This window comes from Pyxicephalus adspersus, chromosome 9 (genome assembly GCF_032062135.1).
Source record: "Pyxicephalus adspersus chromosome 9, UCB_Pads_2.0, whole genome shotgun sequence".
NCBI lineage: Eukaryota > Metazoa > Chordata > Amphibia > Anura > Pyxicephalidae > Pyxicephalus > Pyxicephalus adspersus.
The window spans coordinates 18,780,701-18,802,609 of NC_092866.1; the positions used below are offsets into that span (position 1 = coordinate 18,780,701).

The following is a 21,909-nucleotide window of genomic DNA, read 5'->3' on the forward strand; positions in this document are numbered from 1 at the left end:
GGACGAGTGGAAAGAGAAGAAGGAAAGGGAAGAATGAAAAGAGAAGGGAGAAGGGGAAGAGTGGAAAGAAAAGGCGTGGGATAAAAAGGAAGAGTGGAAAGGGAGGGAGAAAAGGGAAGAGTGGGAAGATTGGAAAGAGAGGGAGGAAAGTAAAAAGAGGTAAGAAAGGGAAGAGTGGAAAGAGAAGAAGGAAAGAATGGAAAGAGAGGGAGGGAGGGGAAGAGTGGAAAGAAAGGCATGTGATAAAAGAGAGGAGTGGAAAGGGAGGAAAGGGAAAAGTGGAAAGAGAAGGAGGAGGGGAAGAGTGGAAAGCAAAGAAAGAGAGTGAAGAAAAGGTAAGATTGGAAAGAAAGGAAAGAGAGGGAAGATTGAGAAGAGTGGAAAGAAAGGAAGGAATGGAAGTAGAGGAAGAATAGGAAGAGTGAAAGAAATAAGGGTGGAAAGGGAAGAGTGGTAAGAAAGGAAGGAAAGGGAAGAGTGCAAAGAGAAGGAATAAAGTGTGGGAAGAAAGGAAAGAAATGCAAGAGTGGGCATATAAGGCAAAAAGAGTGGAAAGAGAGAGAAGAATGAGAAGAGTGGAAAGAGAGAAGGGAAGAGTGGAAGTAAAGGAAGAAAGGGAAGAGTGGAAAGAAAGGGTAGAAAGGTAAAAGAGGCAAGAGTGGGCATGTGAGGCAAGAAAGGGAAGAGAGGAATGGAATGAGAAAAAAGAGAAGAGAAGAAAGAAAGGAAACAGAGGAAAGAAAGAACAAACTATTAATAAAACTGTTTGTACCAGGAAACATTTCTCATATACCCAAATGATCTTCAAGTTCAGTTGATTTCTGGAAGTTACAGGCCTATGTTTTTTTACTGACTTTCTTTTACTGCACATTCAGTGCTCTAAAAAGCATTGTGCAGTTACACTTTTCACATATATGTTTGTGTGTGTGTATAATGTTTTCTTAGTTCACAATGTAAAAGAAAATGATATATACCTTCCTAAGTGGAGCATGTGTTAAAACAGATATTTGCAAAAATATGTATTTGACATATCCAAAATTGTTGGAAAACTGCAGCTGCAAGGTATCAGCAACTTGATAGAGGGGCACATGGATCACCAGCATCCCCATTTATGTGACTTTAGATAACTGCAATCCCAATGTCATGATATTTTTTTTAACTGCATGGGGTACATGTAAACTACATATTGACTAGGGAAATGCTAGCAATGATTGGCTGCTACAGGTTAGTACACTGCTCCTGGATCATATCGCTGTATAAAGCACAAAGCAATACTTTTGTCATGTGATGTTCCATGTTATCTGTAAATCATACATTTTAAATAAAGAGTTGAAAAACTAACAGACATGGCACATTATGTGCTAGCAAGTCCTTTTTTACTGGGAATTAAGAACCTGAAAGGAGGACGTGATTAAGAGCGATAGATCTTGACTCAAATCAGTGTGAAATTATTATACAAGGTAAAGGTTCTATAAAAAGAGCCCCTTGAAAAATACATCCTGAGCACTATGATGTATGCTATGATTCATTAGCTATGTCTTCATTTTTTTTAGATGCATTGGCAAATTCTTATTTTACTTATGCAGATTGGTAACAAGTCACTAGATAGAACTTATGAAGAGACATTACTGTAATGTGGATCATGGGCAGAGCACCTTACACAGTGACGGCCCATTGACCACATGTTCCATTTGCAGCCATCGAGCTGGGTCTGTAATCCAGTTGGGTTTTGGGATCACAAAAAATGTATATAATATCAAATTTCCTAGATGTAAATGAACAGTAACATTGGGCTAATAGAAGATATATCCTATATATCTAAAGGAGTAGAGGCTGGATGGTGTACATACCCTGGGGACACTGCTATGTTAGCGAATCTTCAATTGATCAGCAGAATGAAAAATAGTGCTTTTCAATGCATGTTGGAATTTGTTACACAGGCTATTGGGACTATGAATGGTTCAAGCATTGAGTTATAATTCTTAAAAGTTGTTTCCAACCTGTAATGCTGACTTATATAGGGTCACTATATGGTGGCGGAGTAATGGTGATTCTGAGCTACGCACTAATGCAATACACACAAATTTAAGTTTGGCATCAAAGCCAAATATTATGGAGGCCCGAGGACCTGTTCAGAATAGGGTATAGGATGCTTTAGTGGACTTCTTAAGACTGCTTCTTCTTCTTAGGCTTTTCAATTTAATGAAGGCATTCTTGGCCTGATTTTTTAAGCTCTTTAAGACTGGAGAAGATAGACTATCATGGGAGAACCTGGGTGATCCAGCAAACCTGGAATAGACTTATTCATACTTATTTGCTAATAGTCAGCAAATGTTTCCATCCTGGATGAGATCCTTTTCAGGTTTGTTGGATTATCTAGGTTCTCCCATGATAGCCGATCTTCTCTAGTCTTGGACCTTAATAAATCAGGTCCATTGTGTCACCTTTGCAAGATGTTACCTGACCGTCGCCGACTAACTTACTATGTACATTGAGCTGCCCAGGCAGAGATGCTACAGAATTTGATTTGATTTTCTTTATTTACTTGCAGTTATGAGAACTATTTTACTACTCATGGCAGGCAATGCCCTGGCACAGTTCCTCCTTCTTTGCACGTTAGTTCTCTCTTCTCTTTTGGGAATGTCTGATAACTCTGAGTGCTGGCCCAGCTCCTCTCCCCCTCCCCTGACCTTTCTACATAACCATTTATAAAGCTGCTGGGGGAGGACCAAAGGGGAATACTATAGAGTTTCATGTGTCTTCACTTTCAAAATGGCATCACAGACCAGAATTTTTGGAGTCAAAAAACACAAGAATTTTGTTTTTAATGGTACATAGCACTCCTAAAATATGTTAAACTGTTTTTGCTGTCCCAGTTGGGGAGACTTATGCCTGTTTTTGTCATGCTAAATGATGTCACTGAAACAACAAAAACAGATGGCCCACTTGCCATTAAGATAACGTCTATCCAAGATCAGTCTTTCTCTTCATGTTAGGAAAATTTCCCTTCAATTCCCTTCAATTCATCAAAAGATGGTAAATGAATGGAAAACTTTCCAAACAAAAATGAAACCCAGTTTTTTGACCTCTATCTAAAACATTAAAGGAAAGTGTTGGCTTTGTATATACTTTAAAGTAGAGCTAAAAAATGGAACTAAGTGAAAATGTAAAAAATGTGACCAGGCAGGTTCTTTATTGCAGATGGTATAGGCAATGTCTCTTCCACAGTAAAATAAACATAAATGATTGTAATTTCCTAAATATACTTGCCTGTCCCCATTCTTTCTCGGTGGATTTATCTTCTTCTCTTCCTGGTTTCCTGTTTTTTGGCCGTCTTGATCGGTATGCATAGCTCAGAAAGATAGTTACCAGGCAGGTAAGTATGTTGTATTGTATTACATCACCTGTCCCTTTCTGCAATAAAGTGTTGGGTTGTAATAGTGTTATGTGTCATGACATAGTTGCATGTTGTGATATAGTGATGGCCGATGTTTTTGGACTCGGCAATGTTTGTGTTTTGACCTACTAGCAACCAATGTGCCTGGACAATGATATGTTGGGACAAGTGACATATGTGACAGTAATCACTTCTGATGGACCGACATGTCCTGACATACCGGTATTACCAGGCGATGTGCTCCTAATATATACACTATGACAGGTGATAAAGAGGCATTCCCATCACATTTGATGGATTTTTTAATTATTATACCTTTTATGTTATTTTTACATGTATTCTGTACATCAACCCTTCATTCCTTAGCTGATTTTTTTTTTTCTTATATAAACACACAGATATTTTTATTGCTCGTCTACGTCTCTGCTCTTCGGTGAACAAGCACGCTTTTAGTGTATATAGTTAGTATATATTTATACTCAAATGTGTAATGCTTTCATTTCAAAGGAGAAAAAAATCACAGCATTTTTCTTGATCACCGACTGGCAACTTAGCCTTTGATGACTTCATGATTGCCGTGATGTCACTGCCTTGGGAATCGGCAGCTGCACCCACCACGGTTGCCTAGTAACCATGGCTCGTATTATTTGGACATGTTGTTCTTATACATTTTGATGTGTGTGTGTATGAGAGACTATGGCATGGAACAATTCCCAGTGTCCAAAGCTGTGCTCGGAATTGCCTGCAAATGAATCAGATCTAAACATATGCTCGTTATCTCGTAAGAACAAATTACTACTACATTCACTGCACGTAGATTTTTTTTACCTTTTGTAGATAGAAATCTAAACACGTGCATTGAATTTAGTGTAATAAATGACTTGTGCCTTGATTTACTTTTGCATCTATGATTATTGACATTTTTTGCAACCTCACTATCAAAAACAATGCAATTTTTAAAAAAAAAAAGTCTTTTGCTATTGTAGATTAAAAATGAATTTCAGGCTTGACAAATATAATCCAAATCCAAGAGACGTGTTTATTACCTGTCTTTGGATTTTATATGATAATTGTGCATTAAACAAATCTGTGGATTTGGATCTGTGCAGAAGCTTCCAGACTAATAAAGACCAATTTATTATGTGCAGAAAAACAGGACTTTAACAGCATACATAAAACTCTTAAAACATTTTATTGGTACATCATGTTAAAAAGTAAAGTAGAAGACATTGATTTTTGCAGTGCCCCAGAATGGGAACCATTGTGTCCCTATATTACAATATACAGACATACATCCACTTTTACATAAAAGAATCAACATAAATACATAGTTGAAACATTATAGCAAGTCTCACAAGAAGTGCCAGTGTATCATCGACACGTTTCGTGGTGTAACACCACTTCTTCAGGATGAAGCTTAATGAGACTAGTAAATATAATGATACAGCATAAAATCAAATTCTAGTATCACTTTTCAAGCGCCAAAGCAGGTTCACATAGGAAAGAAGAAGAACGGCGATGAGTGCCAATAAACAGGAAGCAGCAACCAAACGGTGAGACCAGAAGCCAAGAAGATTTCAAGTCTGCCTAGGATAGATGAAACAATCCTCCATAAGATGTCCTGTGGGTTTTGCCCTGTTAGAAGCAGCCCAATAAAGACCAGTCACTGTTGATCTCTCTTCATATGCAGGAGGCTCAGTCTTGTATTTTTACAGGACAATAAGGCATTTAAGCCAACAAAGTTAGTATATTAAATCAAAACTAGAACCGTGTGACTCATCTATCCCCAACCTTGGCTGCACGCCACCATCTTCCTTCTTTTCTTCTTCCTGGAGGTGATCTTTGGCCATCTTGATTGGCCTTGCCGGCATGATGTAACTGGAGTTCATTCCTGGTATATACAAGGGAAGACGGGACTGTTGGGTTTGCCTGGCAACCACAACGAAGCTGCTCACTTGGAAGCAACAGGTAGAAGAGCCTGTTCCCTTTATTCAATACAGGCCTGTCTTTAGTTTAGTTTTCTGCTTGAGCTCAGCTTGTAAATTTGTTCAGAAGTTAAGTTCAGAAGTGTTTGTTATCTAGAGCAGCGGTCGCCAACCGGTGGTCTGTGAGACAACCGGTGGTCTGTGAGTCCGCGGCTTTGTCCCCCGTATGGACACAACTCGCCCATTCTGCCATCGCAGGCTCAGACCTGCTTGCTAAACATCCTGGGGGGACAGTAGCGTAGAGCTATGTACACAACTTTTGTTGCTTCCAAAGCTCTGCACTAATGTCCCCCCAGGATGTTTAGAAACCAGGTCTGAGTCTGCAATGGGAGTGTGGGCAGTTTCCTGGCATCATGACGTCACTCTGGGGTAAGTTTTTTCCCCCAGATACGGCTCCCCGTGCATGCGTGGTCCGGTTTCTGATAATTTAGTGGTCCGTATGGTCTGAAAGTTTGGCGACCACTGATCTAGAGTGCTCTGTGGTGACATTCCCAGCATTGAGTGATGATACCTAACTGTACAGTTGAGTTAAGTTTCAGCTTTCTGACCTCCTCATATCAGTTGTCTATTTTTCATTGACCCTAAGTGGGTGCTGTAATAAAAAAAATTCTTTCAGAATTAGGCTACATTCAGACTGGGGGCAATAACAGACCTTCTGATGTGGCTCCCAGCAGCTGGCACCTTGCAGCCTCTTAGCCACCTGCACTGCTTTGTGGGTTTTTGAGGAGCCAGCACTTGAAAGTTTTACTGTGGGTTGTAGTGGACAGTAATAAACTGCCCAGTGCCATGCTTATTCATTCTCCATGAGCAGCTGTGGGTGAGAGACTCCATGTTGAATCCTAACTGAGGAAGAAGACCAAGGGCAAGAATAAGTGGTAACTTCACTGCAATAAACCGCCAGTCTGAACATAGACTTCAACATCATTTGACTTGGGTTGCCAGTGTTTTTTTACTGCTCCCTGACCTTGTGATAGATAATCTTCCAAGTGCATACAGAAACAGCAACAAAACCTATTTTCAATTAAACTGGAATAAGGTTAGAACATCTGTTAGTTATTTGTTTTTTTTGCATTAGTTACAACTGTTACTTGTCATAGTGTAACTTAAGCTATGAACACACGGCAGATTTTTATCGCCCGATAATCGGCATCGGCCAAATATCGGGCGAAAATCTGCCGTGTGTACAGTCGGTGTCGACCATCGTCCGAACGACCGACCTGCCGGATCCACGGACGATGGACGGCGACCGATCCTAATGAAAGGGAAGGGGAAGAGCGCGCAGCAGGGTGCCGCTCCGTCGCTCTCCCCTCTCCATAGAGCATGAACGGTGCTGTATGTACAGCACCGTTCATGCATCGTGCACTCCCTTGTCGTTGGAAAGGATCGTGAAAGATCCTTTCCAACGACAAAAATTGCGTACGCAAAAAGTGTGTATGCAGCTTAAGACAGAACATGACAGGGGATCTCAATATTGTGGTCTCACATGGACCAAAAAAAAATTCCAAGCTTCCCAATTGAATCCTAAAATATAAAAAAAATGGCCTAAGTTGGGTTACAATTTGCAAAGTTATTGCATACAGTATTTGGGGAGCTCTGTAGGTTACTAAAAAAAGCTGACATAAAAAGTTAGTTTAATGGCTGCCCACTGGTCCAGGTATGGTGCTTGTCTGAACTGAATTATTCGTACATAGAAAGAAAATGACAACTGAAAATCAAATACCCAATGCAGAGCAATGGAGTTTAATGTGCAGCAATTTAGCCTTTAGTGAGTGAACTAAGATTTATCTGATGCCTTTCCAGTGATAGACAAATAAAATATTACACAAACCTCTCCAAACCTTGTAAAGACTTGGTGGAGCCATATATAAATTGTATATATTAGCTGACCACTTCTTTCTGTGATAGCTGTAAAGGCCTTGTGGCAGGAAGCCTGGTTTACACAGGAAACTAAAACCCAGTGTCCAAAAATGCATCACAGATATGAGTTGCTCTTATCAGTTCCAACATTGTTTGCATAATTTTGCAAAAAAAATGTGTGTTGTTTTAGAACTTACAAATGTATCTGGTTTGACTAAGAAATAAATGTCTCTGATATAGGGGCTTTTTGTTTTAGAATATGAAATGGTTTGAAGACATGGTAATCAAAATACTCTTCATATGATACCAGATATTCTGCAGTCATCTTGGTTCCAGATATATGGACCCAGGAAGCAACATGACGTGTGGATGATTGTATGCAACCCGTATCAGTCTTGATGCCCCAACCAAGGATTATTTGGTTGGTTTTTGCAGAAATCTGGTCCGGGCTGCATGTTTGTCATTGGTAATAACGATAAGTTCCAGCTGCTGGAGATGGACCCCCCTCCGCAAATAACACTTTTACCCTAAATGCAAAACTTCCAGAAGTCTTAACCAACCTGAAACTTTGACGGCTAGGCTAGGTTTTTGGACATTCTGCAATAGCATTGTACCATGTGAAAATATGATTAGGCATACTCATACCTCCTTTCTTCTTCTCAACTATTTAAATTGGTCATTTAATGTGAAGGGTGTCCCCAAGGAACAATAAAGAGGCTGCAGGAGGTTGCATGGCATGGCCAATCTCAACATTTATTTAGACACAACTTCTGTACATTCTGATCTTTTTGGTATGTGATTTACGAAGCAAAGAACCTCTTCTACAATTTCAAGATATGTTTGGCCTAAATTGCTTTGTAATAAATGTTCTTTTTCTGCTGCTTTGGTTCCCTGCAAGTATTAGTCCCCCCCATGCCAATATTTACATTAGTGCTTCTTCACTGCAAAAGTCCCTTTGGTAAATTTGTAATGAAGAATTACCCAAACTCTTATTTCTGTGCCAGTAAACTAGAACTACTACCAATAATTGGAATTGGAGCTGTTTTCATGTCCTTCTTTTCCTTTTTTTTTTTTTTTTTTGACTTTCCATTAACCTTGCAGACCCCAACAGCTATGCGCTTCTCTGCCCCTTTGCGAATTTGCTTTGTTCATGTTTTCTTTGAAAATATCATGCTCTTTGCACATTGCTGGTGCTGCGAAAGATGTTTGCTTTGCTATTTTGCCATTTTATTCCCGGAATTCCTCATACCTTTATAAATAATCTGCCTCTTGTAATGAAAACAAGAGGAAACAAAACTGAAAATGTCATTCCTTCCGTGTGAAACTTAAAAATATTAAATGTGATGTTTTGTTTTAGGGCAAAGATCAGTCGCTGGTGTTATTTATTTTAGTACTTTAGAACTAAATATTGCATTTTTTGATGCTCTTTGGTCTTTTAAATTGAGTTTTCTCAAAATAATAAATGTGAAAAGACAATCTATTTAAGTACATTGATAATACTTAAGAGGACCAACTGCTGAAATTTTCTGGGTTTGTTGGATGTTGTTTTTTTGCCTGAACCATGACTTCAAAATCACTAGTGTGGCACTTTATCATAGTGGCCAGGAAACAAGGGAGCAACTTGGAAAATGTAGCTATCTAACATAATCAGAAATGGTAAATATTTGAATGTGGAAGGCTTATTCCTTTTATTTTCACTTGGAAATCCTGCAATTATCACACTGACTGTGGGTGGCCTGGCTATACCTCCTCTTCCACCGTTTTGCCTTGCATCTTTCGTGTCCCAGGTCCGGCCAAAAGACTATCTACATAAAGTTGTTATCACTGTGTTTGTAGAGTTTTCCTCCAAGTATTCTGTTTTCCATCCACATCCCAAAAACATACTGGTAGGTTGATTGGTTTCCTGCCAGTTTGGTCCTAAACTGTGTTAGGACAGTAGACTATGGTGGGGACATTAGATTGTGATCTTCTTCAATGGGCAGTTAGTGGCATGAATATAGAGCTGCTGTAAAACTCTGCGTACTGTTGGCACCATATAAATGCATAGGAATATTCTGTAGTTGTCACCCAGGCTAGATCTAAAACATGTCTGTTGCTGTTCATCAACTTTTGACATGGAGATGATAAAATTAGTTTTTCATGCAATCTAAGTTTGAACAGGCAAAAGTCACCCCAACTCATAAATACAGCCACCCTAAACAACGGATAAAAAATATACTCTGATGAAACTTGAAAATCAGGCCTTGGGAACTAAACCTATATTTTCCAAGATCAAGTTTCCATTCTGGCATAAATTTGTCAGCTGATAATATGGTAACCCTGTTTGCGTATGTGCTTTTAAAACAGTAGTCATAATTTCATACATATGGAAAACATCCAGTGGGCCAGTGTACAACTGATTGATCGCTAGTCACATTGGTATCGACTTACTAAGAGAACGTAGTCTGGCCACTTACCAAGCTGAATTATCTCCTTGCATGGGGTAGTTCACTTTGAAAACTATATTAGGGTCTGATAACTTCAAAAATCCAATCATACACAAGGAAAACACAGCTTTTTTTTTAGCTTTCCTTGCATGTAGTTGAGTATTTCATGCAAAGTAAATTTTCCCCACATTCACTAAGCCAGGTGAATTATCCCTTGCAAGATGATTATTCACCTTGGTAAGTGAAGATCCGAACTTACATCCGCTGTGTACAAATGATCGTATCAAATCAGAATTCTGATCAATTTTATATCTGAGAAAAACTTTTGGAATAGCATATCTGGTAGTAGTTAGTCACATTCAAATCAACTTGTTTTTGTAATGTTAAAGATGTTTCGCAGCTGTCCAAGCTGCTTCATAAGTTGTGATTCTTTATGAGTGTTCCCTGACTTTTTTCCAATTGATTACCAGCTGGAATAAAGATCATATCAGTTGGTCATACACAAGCCGTGGATCTCCTGGTATGTACTAGCTCAAGTGTTTTAGAGGATCAATACTAGGAGGTTCCTCATATTCACCAGTAAGATGCACCCCTGCCTTTAATATTTGAATTGACAGAGTCAATTGGACTGCTAATACATTAGGTAGATACAAGTAAAGCTGGAATCGAACTGCTGTCACTTACAGAAGAGAAACAGAGTGCCTTTGAGAGTTATCTGGTCGAACCAGATAGCAGTAAAAGTTCACCGAGTAGTTTCACTTGGTGCCTGAAGTTGCTCTTCAAAGTAGACTCAACCTGGCTTAAAATGTGTCTGAACTAAAGTCAGTGCTGGAGTTCATTCCTTGTGGGGCCTACAATAACCTATATAAGTCTTCCAATTGATCCCTATGTGTTCCTGTAGGGTTCCTAAATTCTAGGTCCTTGTCCTTCGGTTGCGGTGCTCCTTGTCCTTCGGTTGTTAAGTGCCCAAACCGTGTTGGAACCTAGACTAGAACTTTTGCTTAGCAGGTGAATGTGTAGTGCCTAATTGACTTGATAACTAAAAAAAAAGTTCTGCACTTGTAGGAGACCCTACCTTATGTCAGATCAGGCTTACAGATCATTGTAATACCAACTAATCAAAATGGAATGAAATTGGCTACAATGAACTTCTGAGTAAAAAATGGTAATTGAATGGATTGTTATCCTTCTGCATGCGAGGAGGATAACACAATAAAAGGCGTTCCCCTGACATCGCTATGCAGTTCTTGTCATGTTGTGTGTTTATCTGGGAATTACACTATGGCTGTCTGAAGTCTTTCTTTTTCGTCTATTCAGTGCAATTTGCAAGGTTGTCATGGCAACCAGAACATGACCTGTGCATGAAGCCAAGTGTCTGCCATAGCATAGCCTGAGCCATTGTCCTGAAGAGAAACCATGGCACATCTAAATATAAACTACTTTCATAGGCTGAAGATTTCTATTTTATTCCTTTTTATTCTAGTATTACTCTAATTCAGAGGTACGGAAACTGGTCACTTCAATCACAAGTCAAGGTGCCATTGTGAGATGGTAGTATATTAATTTTTGAGATAACTGATACACAAATAATAGGGCAAATAGTATAATAATATAAACAAAATGATTATTTACTTTCAGGATAGATAGGTAATTTTAATTCTTTAGGCAGTATACTTTTTTGGTCCACAAAGGTGGACCCCTTTCGTGCTTTCTCTCTCTCCATTAAATACCTGATAAAGGACTGAGATATATATATATTGGAGAAGACAACTAACATCAGATTTTTAATTACAGAGAAAAGAATTTTTACTTTTTTTATTCACATTTTTTGGTATTTTCTGTACACGGTATCTTTGCACACAGTGCGTCTTTACCTGGATTTCTCCAACACCCCATTTTTAATTGATTATCCTTCTCCACATTTCAGTCTCCCTTTTCCTTTGCCCTTCCCTACTCCCCCTATCTATTGATATTGATTGTGGACTTATACACGAGCATACTGATGCTTACAACTATAGACTATAAATACAAATTAAAGACTAGAACCACAATATTAGGCCCCTATAAAATAGATAAGCAGATACGTCAATATAGGCATTCACCTTTGTGTATGCTTGGGTTGGGTTAAACAGTGGCATATGGTGATGTTTCCTAATGGGTAGGATGCAGCTGGACGCCTCCCGTCATCCTCCAAGCTCTCTCCCCATTGAACAGAACAGGCCTGTCCATACACCACTGCTTTTTTTTCATACTGCTGCTGGAAACAATTTACTTAAGATTATTTCCTGTTAAAATTATTTTACATCTATCAGGCAGTTGCTACGAAGGTCTCTTGAAAACACTTCCTCCCTATTACTCTTTAGGTAACTCAAAATTTTGATTTTTTATATCCATTGACAGTGGTTATTAGAACAAAAGGAAAGCTTGAAACTTCTTGGCATGGACAAGTAAAATTAATTAATTGTTCTCTGTTATAGGTAACAACCATTTTACGTCATATTTTGACACCTTAATGGACATATTTATTTCTTTAACCAACAGCACCATATTTATTTGGACCATTTCAGACCCAATGCTCAAGTGCATGTGGCTACAGCAGATTGCGGCACAAATCGTAAAAGCGACATGCCTTTGGCTGCACAAGTGTGAACTGAAGATCTGTGTAGTAGCCACAGACGCATGCAAATCTTGTTGCCCACATTGTGATTTGCCTCTCCCAGCTGCGTAGCAGCAGTTTGCTGTGTATCTGGAAGCTGTCGGCTGCACAGTTTCACACCGTGGGCCCCTAAAGTATGATTTCTACAATTATTAAGGTAGGGTTTTTTTTGAAGATCTTGGCTTGTATGTGGCCCTTGTGGACTAAAGTTTGACCCTGGTCTAGAGTTTAGCTATTGATCAGGTCAGTATTTGTATTCATCTGTTAATCAAAGAAACCAAAGTCATCAATCAATCGGCAAGGCATTAGTTAAATATAATTTTAAATAGCTAAATTCAGGTAATAATGTTGATTGACACCCTAAACCTACAGGGTTTGCTGGGTTTTTTTTGGGCAATGGGCATTTTGTGCTTGCCAGGTCAGTTTAGTGACACCAACCATCTTTTTGGATATCTGTAAGGGTGAAATTTTTCGCAATGGCCAGCAATGTAAGGAGAATTCTTTCCACTGACCACCACGCTAATTAATGGTGGTCGGTGGAAAGAATGAGCCCCCCCATGTAAAAAATTGGAGAAAGGCTGCCCTAAACCATCAGCCAGTTCTAAAGCATTTGTTCACATTTTACTTAAAAGAAAAAGATGTATTATTTTTTTTGTTGCATAAAAGCAGAATAATTAGTATGAAAAGGGGTAATGTTGGTGCAGCTCCTTCTTAACACATAACATAATTTATTTTCAGCTTCATACATGATTCTGTTGCGATGAGTTTTAACATATGCCCATCAACGTTTAGATGTAAGTGAACTAGTTCAGGCTGTAATTACGGAATGAAAAAGTGAAGGTGTGATGATGCAGCCAGTAATTATGGCCCAAGAAACACTGAGGCAAGTTTCCATTCCAGAAAATTACATATTATTGAAGTCTGGATCATTTTCCATTGCATCACTTTCCTGATCTGTGAAAAGTCCAGAAGTTGTTCCAAATATAACAGTGTGCCTTTTCTTCCACTGGGCAGAAATGTGTTCTGTTTTCACCAGCCAGAGGTCCCCTGAGATGGAGGGTAAGCACTACAGACTTCAAACATTTTATGGGCAAGCTGTGTGGTTAACACTCCTATCATAGGCTTAGATGTCTTTTTTCTTTTTTCCTGTCTGTAATATGAATACTTTGGGCTTCTATACTGTTGCAGATTTGTGTGTGTACCTGCTGCTGGCACAGTAAGAATGCATTTATAGGCTCACATTAGATGATGGTAGCTGATCCCTTTTCCTAGATTAACATCATGTAAACTATGTAAACTGGTGACGCACTGGGTTTACAATATAAAATTCCTGACATTTCATAAAGAGTTAGAGGCATGACAGTATTTAACAAAGCATTTTTTACATCACATTTTTAAATGCTTAACAATGTTGCATAAAATTAGTTCTTAGTGGTCACCCTACTTGATGGAACCATTAGCCACTGATATATAAAAAAAACTATATATATATATATATATATATATATATATATATATATATACACACACAGATCTGTAACTGCTGTCATCAGGTTCAGGAGTAGTAATGATTGATCATAGCTGGATTAAGTTCATGAAGGGCTCAGTGTATATTTTTGATGTTCATCAAATTTAAACTTAGCTTTAAACCCCATTATACTGTATAAGAGGCAAATGTTGTAGTTAACTCTTTCCATTGGTAAAGTAAATAGAACAGGAGAAACATGGCTTAACAGGTACATGGGGGCTTATTCGAGTCTGGAAGTCCACTTTAATTACTTTTTATTCACACTGTGTAACTGTAAATTCAATATCATTCATGTCAACCAGAAGTGTAAATCCACGTTAATCTTGACAGCCAGCAATGGTAACCTGTCATATTACTAAAGAGCAGATCCCCAGAGCTGCAATAATAGCACAGAAATTCCAGAGTGATATCAATGACCCTGTGCTGTTAGTGGCCATTGCAACCAGATGTGAAAAGTTAATCTTGGTCAAATTCACCAACATTTGCCAAGTCACTAAACACTGCAGTTATATTTAAAACAGATAAAAAACAGCAGAGTTGTATATATGTGAGCACCGCTGTAATGTGCCACACATCTTCAATTCTTTGAAGGTGAATTTAAAAGTATAGAAGCTCAAACTGTGTGTTCTTCTGATGGCTGTAGACAAATGTTGTAGACAAGCAAAAGGTGGCTTTCCATTACCACCCTTACTTTTTCCTTTAAAGAAACACTGTCCCCTGCCCATCTGAGGATTGGTGACTGTTTTCAGATCGCTCATCCGCTCAGCAAGGTATACCAACCCATCTATCACAGCTTTATTGAGTCCACCTTTAGTAGGCTCTGCTTCCATGTTAAGACATGTAAAAACTCAAATTACACAAACACAAATGTAGTAAATTGCAACTTACCAGCCATTATATGTGGCATCAGCGTTAGGTTTCCTTTGTTAGTTTTTTTCTCACCTAGTGATTGTTAGCAACACACTTTTTGTGATTCTCAACCAGAGTTCCTACAAAGTTTGCCAAGGGTTGCTTGTGCAATTTAAACTTTTTAGGTCCAAGTTTAACTAAGTCTAAGTAATTCCAATGATCTTTATGGCTATCTATAAGGGTGACATTCTTCCCACTTGCCAGCTATGTAAGAGGTATTCTTTCCACTGACTACCATGCTAATATACTGTGAGCTGTGGATATAGTAAATATAGGAGGAGTTCCTTAAGACATGACAATTATTTCAAGGGTTCCCCCATGGATAAAAAGGCTTCTCCAGGGGCTCTCATACCATGCAATAATAATGGAAGAGCATTGTTGTAAGCTTCCTATATATCAGAACAAAGTTACTTTGTAGTCTTCAGAGACAGTTGGGAAAATGCTGATTAATAAAGAGCACCCCAGTATTGTAAGGTGTAAGCAGGCTGCTGTTACCAATTTGATACTTTGTCTTCTCTTTATTCCATTAGGCTGTATTCTGTTGGAGCATGTTGTGCTTTACGCGCCTTTTACATGTGTTGCCATTTGTTTCCACTAAAGGCGCACCTTCCTAGAAATTGCACCAAAACTTAGACAGGAGTTTTTATTGCAACGTGTGATTTCCAATGATCTAGGCTTTACTGCTTGGAGAAATAGTTTGAGAAACAATGTATAGTTGTACTTTGCATTATTATCAGGTATGCCTATTCCAGAGTGTGTGATCTTGTGGTTAGAAACACAAATGATACTAAGCGGACATGACACTGGATACTGTGTATTATCCAATAATTGCCCGTAAAAGGACCGCATTGTGTCAGATATATATACATTACCAGGAAAGCGCTTAGAAAAGAAAATATTATGCAGCCTTTTGATGCTTATTGCCGTGTAATTTGAATTATGATTAGAATCATTGCCATTCTTTCCCAGCCTTCCAGCCCTGTAAGTTCAGTACTTTGATAATGGTCCATAATGAGATAGGATATCAGATGTATGCACACAACAGCCGGTAATGTTTGATGCTTTTAGCTACGGTGAGATGTTAGATTAAAGGCACATAGTAAATTGTTTAATTTGAGCGGGATTGATATCATTTATTGTGCAGGCTTTGTTAATGCTATCTAAAAAACTACTCTGTTTTCATTGCTCGCACACACTATTGAAGCATTGTTTGGGGAAAATAGAAATGTGCAGTGCCAGCTATCAGGAGCTGCGCCTGTTCACTCCATCCCGAGGCAGATCTGTACCTGTCCTAAAGGCTTAGCTATGTGTACTTGGGAATTAAATTATTCATTTTAAAATAGGCTGGCAACAAAGAAGTTAGAAACCGGTGGCTTTCCTTCATATTGGACTATATTTGTTCTTCAATAACCATTACAAAAGTTGGCCAATGCTGACCTTTACAATTACTAGTTGCTTGGCTGCCTCTGGTTTTAAAAACTAAGATTAAAACTAACAATACGTTACAAATAAATTGCTTATTAAAAGAAAAAAAAACAGCATACATACATTTTTCCAGCAGTACTTTTTTCTGTCTTTAAATGTACTAGGTCTGTAGGGTAGTCTCATACAACCCACTTCCTGTGAGCCCAGGTCATCTTGGACCCAGCCCAGCCCGTGACTGGACAGTGAAAGTGGAAGAACTGATGAGCTTATTTCTCTGCCACTCTTTTAGGTTTCTCTTCCTATCAGCATGCTCCTGCCATGACATGTGTTGATTGGCTCCATGTCCTTTTTCGTCCTTCCATACGCCAGCTCTGCTTTACAGGAGCCACAAGGCGCTGCTGCCAGGTCAAACTTAGGTACTTACACTAATTGTTTCAAAAACTCATTTATTAATGACTACTTAGCTGTATATGTATATTTACAGTTAAATTAGACCTGCATACTTTATGTGAGTAATTAGGCCATAAACTACTAGTCAATGGGCCTGATTTAATAAAGTTCTCCAAGGCTGGAGAGAATACACTTTCATCGGCGAAGCTGGGTGATCCAGCAAACCTGGAATGATTGCAAGCAAATGTTTTCAATCCTGGACCAGATTCATTCCAGGTTTGCTGGATCACCCAGGTTCACTGATGAAAGTGTATCCTGTCCAGCCTTGAGGAGCTTTAATAAATCAGGCCCAATGGGTATGTGTGAGAGCCAGGGAATTTGCATATTCAGCAGGAATGATCAACAGTAGTAGGCCACATACTTCCTTAGTAGAAGATTATTTCAAAAAAAGGAAAAGCAGCAGCCATGCACATAATAAGGAAGAAGAAGGAATAAGAAATGTCAGCGTGCTGCAGCACAAGGAGTTAAGATAATGTCCTTAGGAGTTGGAAGTGAGGGCAGGAGACATCTTCTTGAAATGAGCCCATAAGCTGTCATTTCCACAGGGACTAATGACCTGGATAGAGGAGACATTTATGAAATGACTGTTGTCATGCAGCTGTATGGGTAGTGTAGAAGGGGGATGTGACACTGTGCATGGGAACTTTCCTACTTCTTAACAATGTCTGCAGATTTCAGCTGATTTTATTTGGTGTTTAGAATAAGACTGAAATGAGTCATCTTAATTACTCTTAAATTTTCTCATGGACATCCACTTAAAGTGCTTGACCTGTTCCACGAAGACTCTCATCCTTCACTGTCCCTATGGCTGCCTACTATGCTTGGCCTTCTCCTTCGTTGTCTATTAGAGAGACCTATTTAAAGCAACCCAGTCACATTCTAAAATAATGTTGCCAGAATTTTCCTGCAAGAGCAAATGGTAAGAGAAACTCACTTTTCTGTCACCCTGTATCTCCTACCTTCGTGTTACACTCCAATTACACAGGGCTCGATTTATTAATCAGACTGGAGAAGATAAACTATCATGGGAGAATCCAGATGGTCCACCAAACCTTGAATGGATTTTTTTAAAATCATTTGCTTGTAGTTAGCAAATGGACCAAATCCATTTTGGTCACCCAGGTTCTCCCATGATATTCTCTCTATCTTCTCCAGTTTTGGAAAGCCTTAATAAATCAGACCCATAGGGTTGGTGTCAAATGGCAAGTTGATTGACGGAGTCTGTGTCTTGATATAGAGGGGAGGTAAAAGACATAGTATCCCTACTCTTGAAGGCAATTGATTGTACGTTGGCCAATACAAATTTGTTAGCCAATCCCAAGTTCCTTAACCTCCCTAGAGGTAACCCCGAGTGTGACTCGGGGTAGAGAAAAGGTGCTAAAAGTGGTCACACTCGGGGTATGTAAACCTATGGGAAGGTAATAGTAAATAGAGCCTTACCTGATCCGCCGGCGTTCCGCGCTGTCCATATATGTGTAAAAGCAGTACATTGTTTTCAAGAACATTTATTTTACAGTATATATAAAAGTATGAGTATAATGTGTATTTGTGTATTTTTTTTTTTAATTTGAAAAAATTGAAAAAAAATTTTTTTTTTTTGATATTTAGATTTTTTAATTTATTTAATTTATTGTTTTGACATGATTTTGTGTTTCAAATTTTATTATACTCATACTATTATATTATACTGTAAAATTAATTTTCATGAAGAACAATGTACCGCTTTTAGACATATAAAACCGGAAAGAAATGAACCGCTAGGGAGGTTAAAGTCTTTACTGCCATATACTTAAATATGTTCCCTTGTTCACCCCAATAGTGCTCTCCGTATTTACCAAGATAAATATGGATCCATTGCAGGTGTCCCTCATTCTATACAAACACAAGATGAGTTGCCTTTTGCATCTCTGATTTTTTCCCAATTAGTATTGGCTTATCATTAGATTAACAACATTTTGTTTAGTTTGTATTTTATGTAATGTTATTTAGTTGGGTATGGGAAGATTATATTGGCATGAACACACCTTTAATGATAAATAAAAAACTGAAGGATTTTGTATGGTATTATTGTTTGCCCTTTCCTAGTCTGGTGCTCTTGTTAGAACAGCAGCAAGTTTCTTGATTAGTATATATATGTATATATATGTTTGTCTGGGGTGATTTGTAAATCAGCGCCTGATCAGCGCCAAAAGTTGTCTTTTCCATGTAATGAACACAGATTCCTCTTTGCTGGTAGAGCCCCTGGCTTTTCCGTGGCTGCCTTATAAATAAATTTACCTGCAAGACTTTGTACACCTTTTTATTTTATTGTAGTGCTCTTGGAATGTATTTAGCCGTTTCAATGCAGAACGGAGTCTGCTTTAATGTACAATTAGGATGTACAAACTTGCACATGATGGCAAAATCATGGGCGCTAGTAGTGGAGTTAAATTATGCTTTCAGTGGAAAATTAATTGGGCTTTTATGTGGTCTGGTACCACCTTAACAACCATTTCTAATATGTATAAAATAATAAATAAAGGACATTTAAGAAGTCTGTTTATTTGTGATGAGTTGCAATGTCGAAGATGACTGAGGGTTATGATGGGTTGATCTCCAGCACTTTCTGGTAGTGTTAAAGCTTTCCTATTCCCTTTCGTACATTCTATTGGCAAGTAAAGAAGTCAATTCGGAAACATCTTGTTGGGCTTTTTTGTTGTAGGTACTTTTAAGAAAAGAATATGAAAATGGTAAAACATAGGAAAGAATCGGTCACTGACCTAATTTCCAAGAAAAAAGATGGCTCCTGGTTTGAAAGGAAGCTCTGTATTCCTTCTGGAAAACATCTACTAGGGTGCCTTTGGCACATACTGGAAGGCTTAGTACAGAAGTAGATTCCTGCTGTCACATTCCTCAAATGGCCAAGATTACAAATCCCTTTCTTGGTATTTGCTGGTGGCTCACTGCCTGGGGCATAAATTATAGTTACAGCTCAATTCAGTATAATATCTTTCCTTTTTAGAAAAAATAATATGTTTAAATCATCATTCTGTCTCAAACTAGTTCAGCAAACTAGTTCAGCCTAGCAGAATTATAGTAGCAAATTTTAGTGTTTATCAAAATATGGAAATCACTTTTTGTACTGTACTGATATTTTATAAGCCAACGTGAATATCCAGGGAAAAGGTTAAAAACGTATTAGGGAAAACTGACAGATTATCACACCCAGTGATACTAACATTCCCTAAAATTCCCATCCTTCCTTTTTTCTATTAGTCCAACCCTCTCTTCATCCTGGGAGAAGATCACACAATTTCCTTTTCTCATAATGGTAACACAAAGAAAGAACAAACCCCCTACATTAAGTTAAAGAAATTAATTGAAACCTGCCACACAAATATTTACATTAACAAATCCAGAAACCCAACAATTCTGCACTCTCCCTCCACCACTGTTCATCAATCATTGTACTGCATTCACTGGACAATATGAAAGAACACAAAATGAGTTATACAGCAAGAATTTAAACCATGAATATTTATGTATTCTAACCCCCCATTAAGCTCTACATTCACCCTTGTAATGTCCCTTTATATTTAAAAAAACACCCCTTCCAAAATTACACATAAGAATAGAAAATACATACTCATTTATACCCTCCAACACATGTGCATAACCCATTCTCCAAAACAATTCTCCTCTCTCCAACCTAAAAATGAACTTACTCCACTCCATAAACCCAACAGACTTCAATATATTCTTTGCTTCTTCTGGCCAAGTAATCGCCAACATGTTCGGTCCCGTGGACCACTAAAATTACCAGCTTCTGAACGCGCATGATAGTGACATGATGGTATAACCCCGCCCACTTCCCATCGCAGATCTGAGCCTGCGATGGGAGAGTGGGCGGATTGTTTCTGGGGACACAGCCCGCCCACTTCCCTGAACCTGGGATTTGTATGGAAGACATGGTCTGCGGCTCTGGCCAGTGCACCCCCCCAGCAGGCTCCCTCTCCCGATCTCGCTCGGGGGTGCACCAGCCAGAGCCGCGGACCACCGGTTGGCAACTGCTAATCTAGCCCAGTGTTCTCCCTAGCCCCTTCCAGCTGGGTGCACCACCTGGCACTTTTCAGGAACCACCAGGCTGTTTTTGAGGGGTTACTGATGAATTGGGTCACAATACAGGGGCTGCCACCCGCCTAGAATTTATTGCCTCCCAGCTTGAAAGATTTTCTGGGTTGAACACTGTAGCCTAAAACTTTTGCACATCCTTTTGTCGATTCATTAGTGTCTAATTACAAACATTCTTCTCCAACACTTCTTACTCTGTACTACGCATTACCTACCAGCAGCTTCCACTTCCTCCACCCCTTCTAAAATACCCATAACCTCCCTATTCTCACACCACAAATCCTTCGAAGCTTCACCCAATGGAAACCTTCTCATATGTCTTTTCATCATTCTATAAAACCACAAAAACACAATGGTTTATCTAAATCCAACTCATGTTGGTTACATTTCCTTTATTTATCACCACTAGTATATCTCAGTGTGCATCCAGATGTTTCTCCTTATCATTACACACATACTTAACACCCAAAAACCTCTCCATGTTTATCACACCTTTGGCACCATTTATTCTTCTTTTCATCTCCTTTTCTATTCTCAACTTCTCTGTTTGACCACCATCAAAACACAGTACAGCACAACTTTATTATATTTTTAAGTTTAATAATTTAATAAATGATTTAATAAATTTAGGATTATTTTTGAAGAGGATACACATAAACAACAAAATTGGTATTATTACCGGCTTTACAACTGAACCCTTCTACTAAAGTCTTTTGTTGCTAAATCTTTTCTGTATCTTCTTACACCCTTCTTCCTCTCTCTTATTTCTATATAACATGATCCCTTCCAACCACATCCATCTACCTCTCTTAACCAAGAACTATTTTATATATAGCCTTCTCTCTCATCATCTTTAAATCCAATTATATTAAGACTCCCCCCTCCACTCCCAGGGATCTCTACTGCTCTTACTAATTTATCTTTAGCACAGAACAGGGGACAGGGGACACCCCTGACTCACACCTACCCCAGTCTGCACCTCCTCCATAGGACACTGATTTATTTAAATTTTACTAACCAGCATATGAAACTGGAGTGGAAGACGCCGTTTCCTCCATACACTACCCTCCTCACCATCACCTGCAGTGCTCTACTGTTGCCTCTCTTTGTAGTTCTCTTCATTGGCTTCCATTTCACCTTAGAATCAGGTTCAAGATCCATCCTGT

At 38.7% G+C, this 21,909-nt stretch overlaps 1 protein-coding gene across 1 annotated transcript in view; it reads left to right on the forward strand.

The window, feature by feature from the left end:
* The first annotated feature begins 5,350 nt into the window (after positions 1-5,350).
* Positions 5,351-21,909, forward strand: part of LOC140338485 (copine-2-like) — a 34,997-nt gene continuing 18,438 nt past the window's right edge. The window contains exon 1 of the mRNA XM_072422720.1: positions 5,351-5,365. The gene's annotated coding sequence lies outside the window, so the exon portion shown is untranslated. The remainder of the gene's footprint in view (positions 5,366-21,909) is intronic.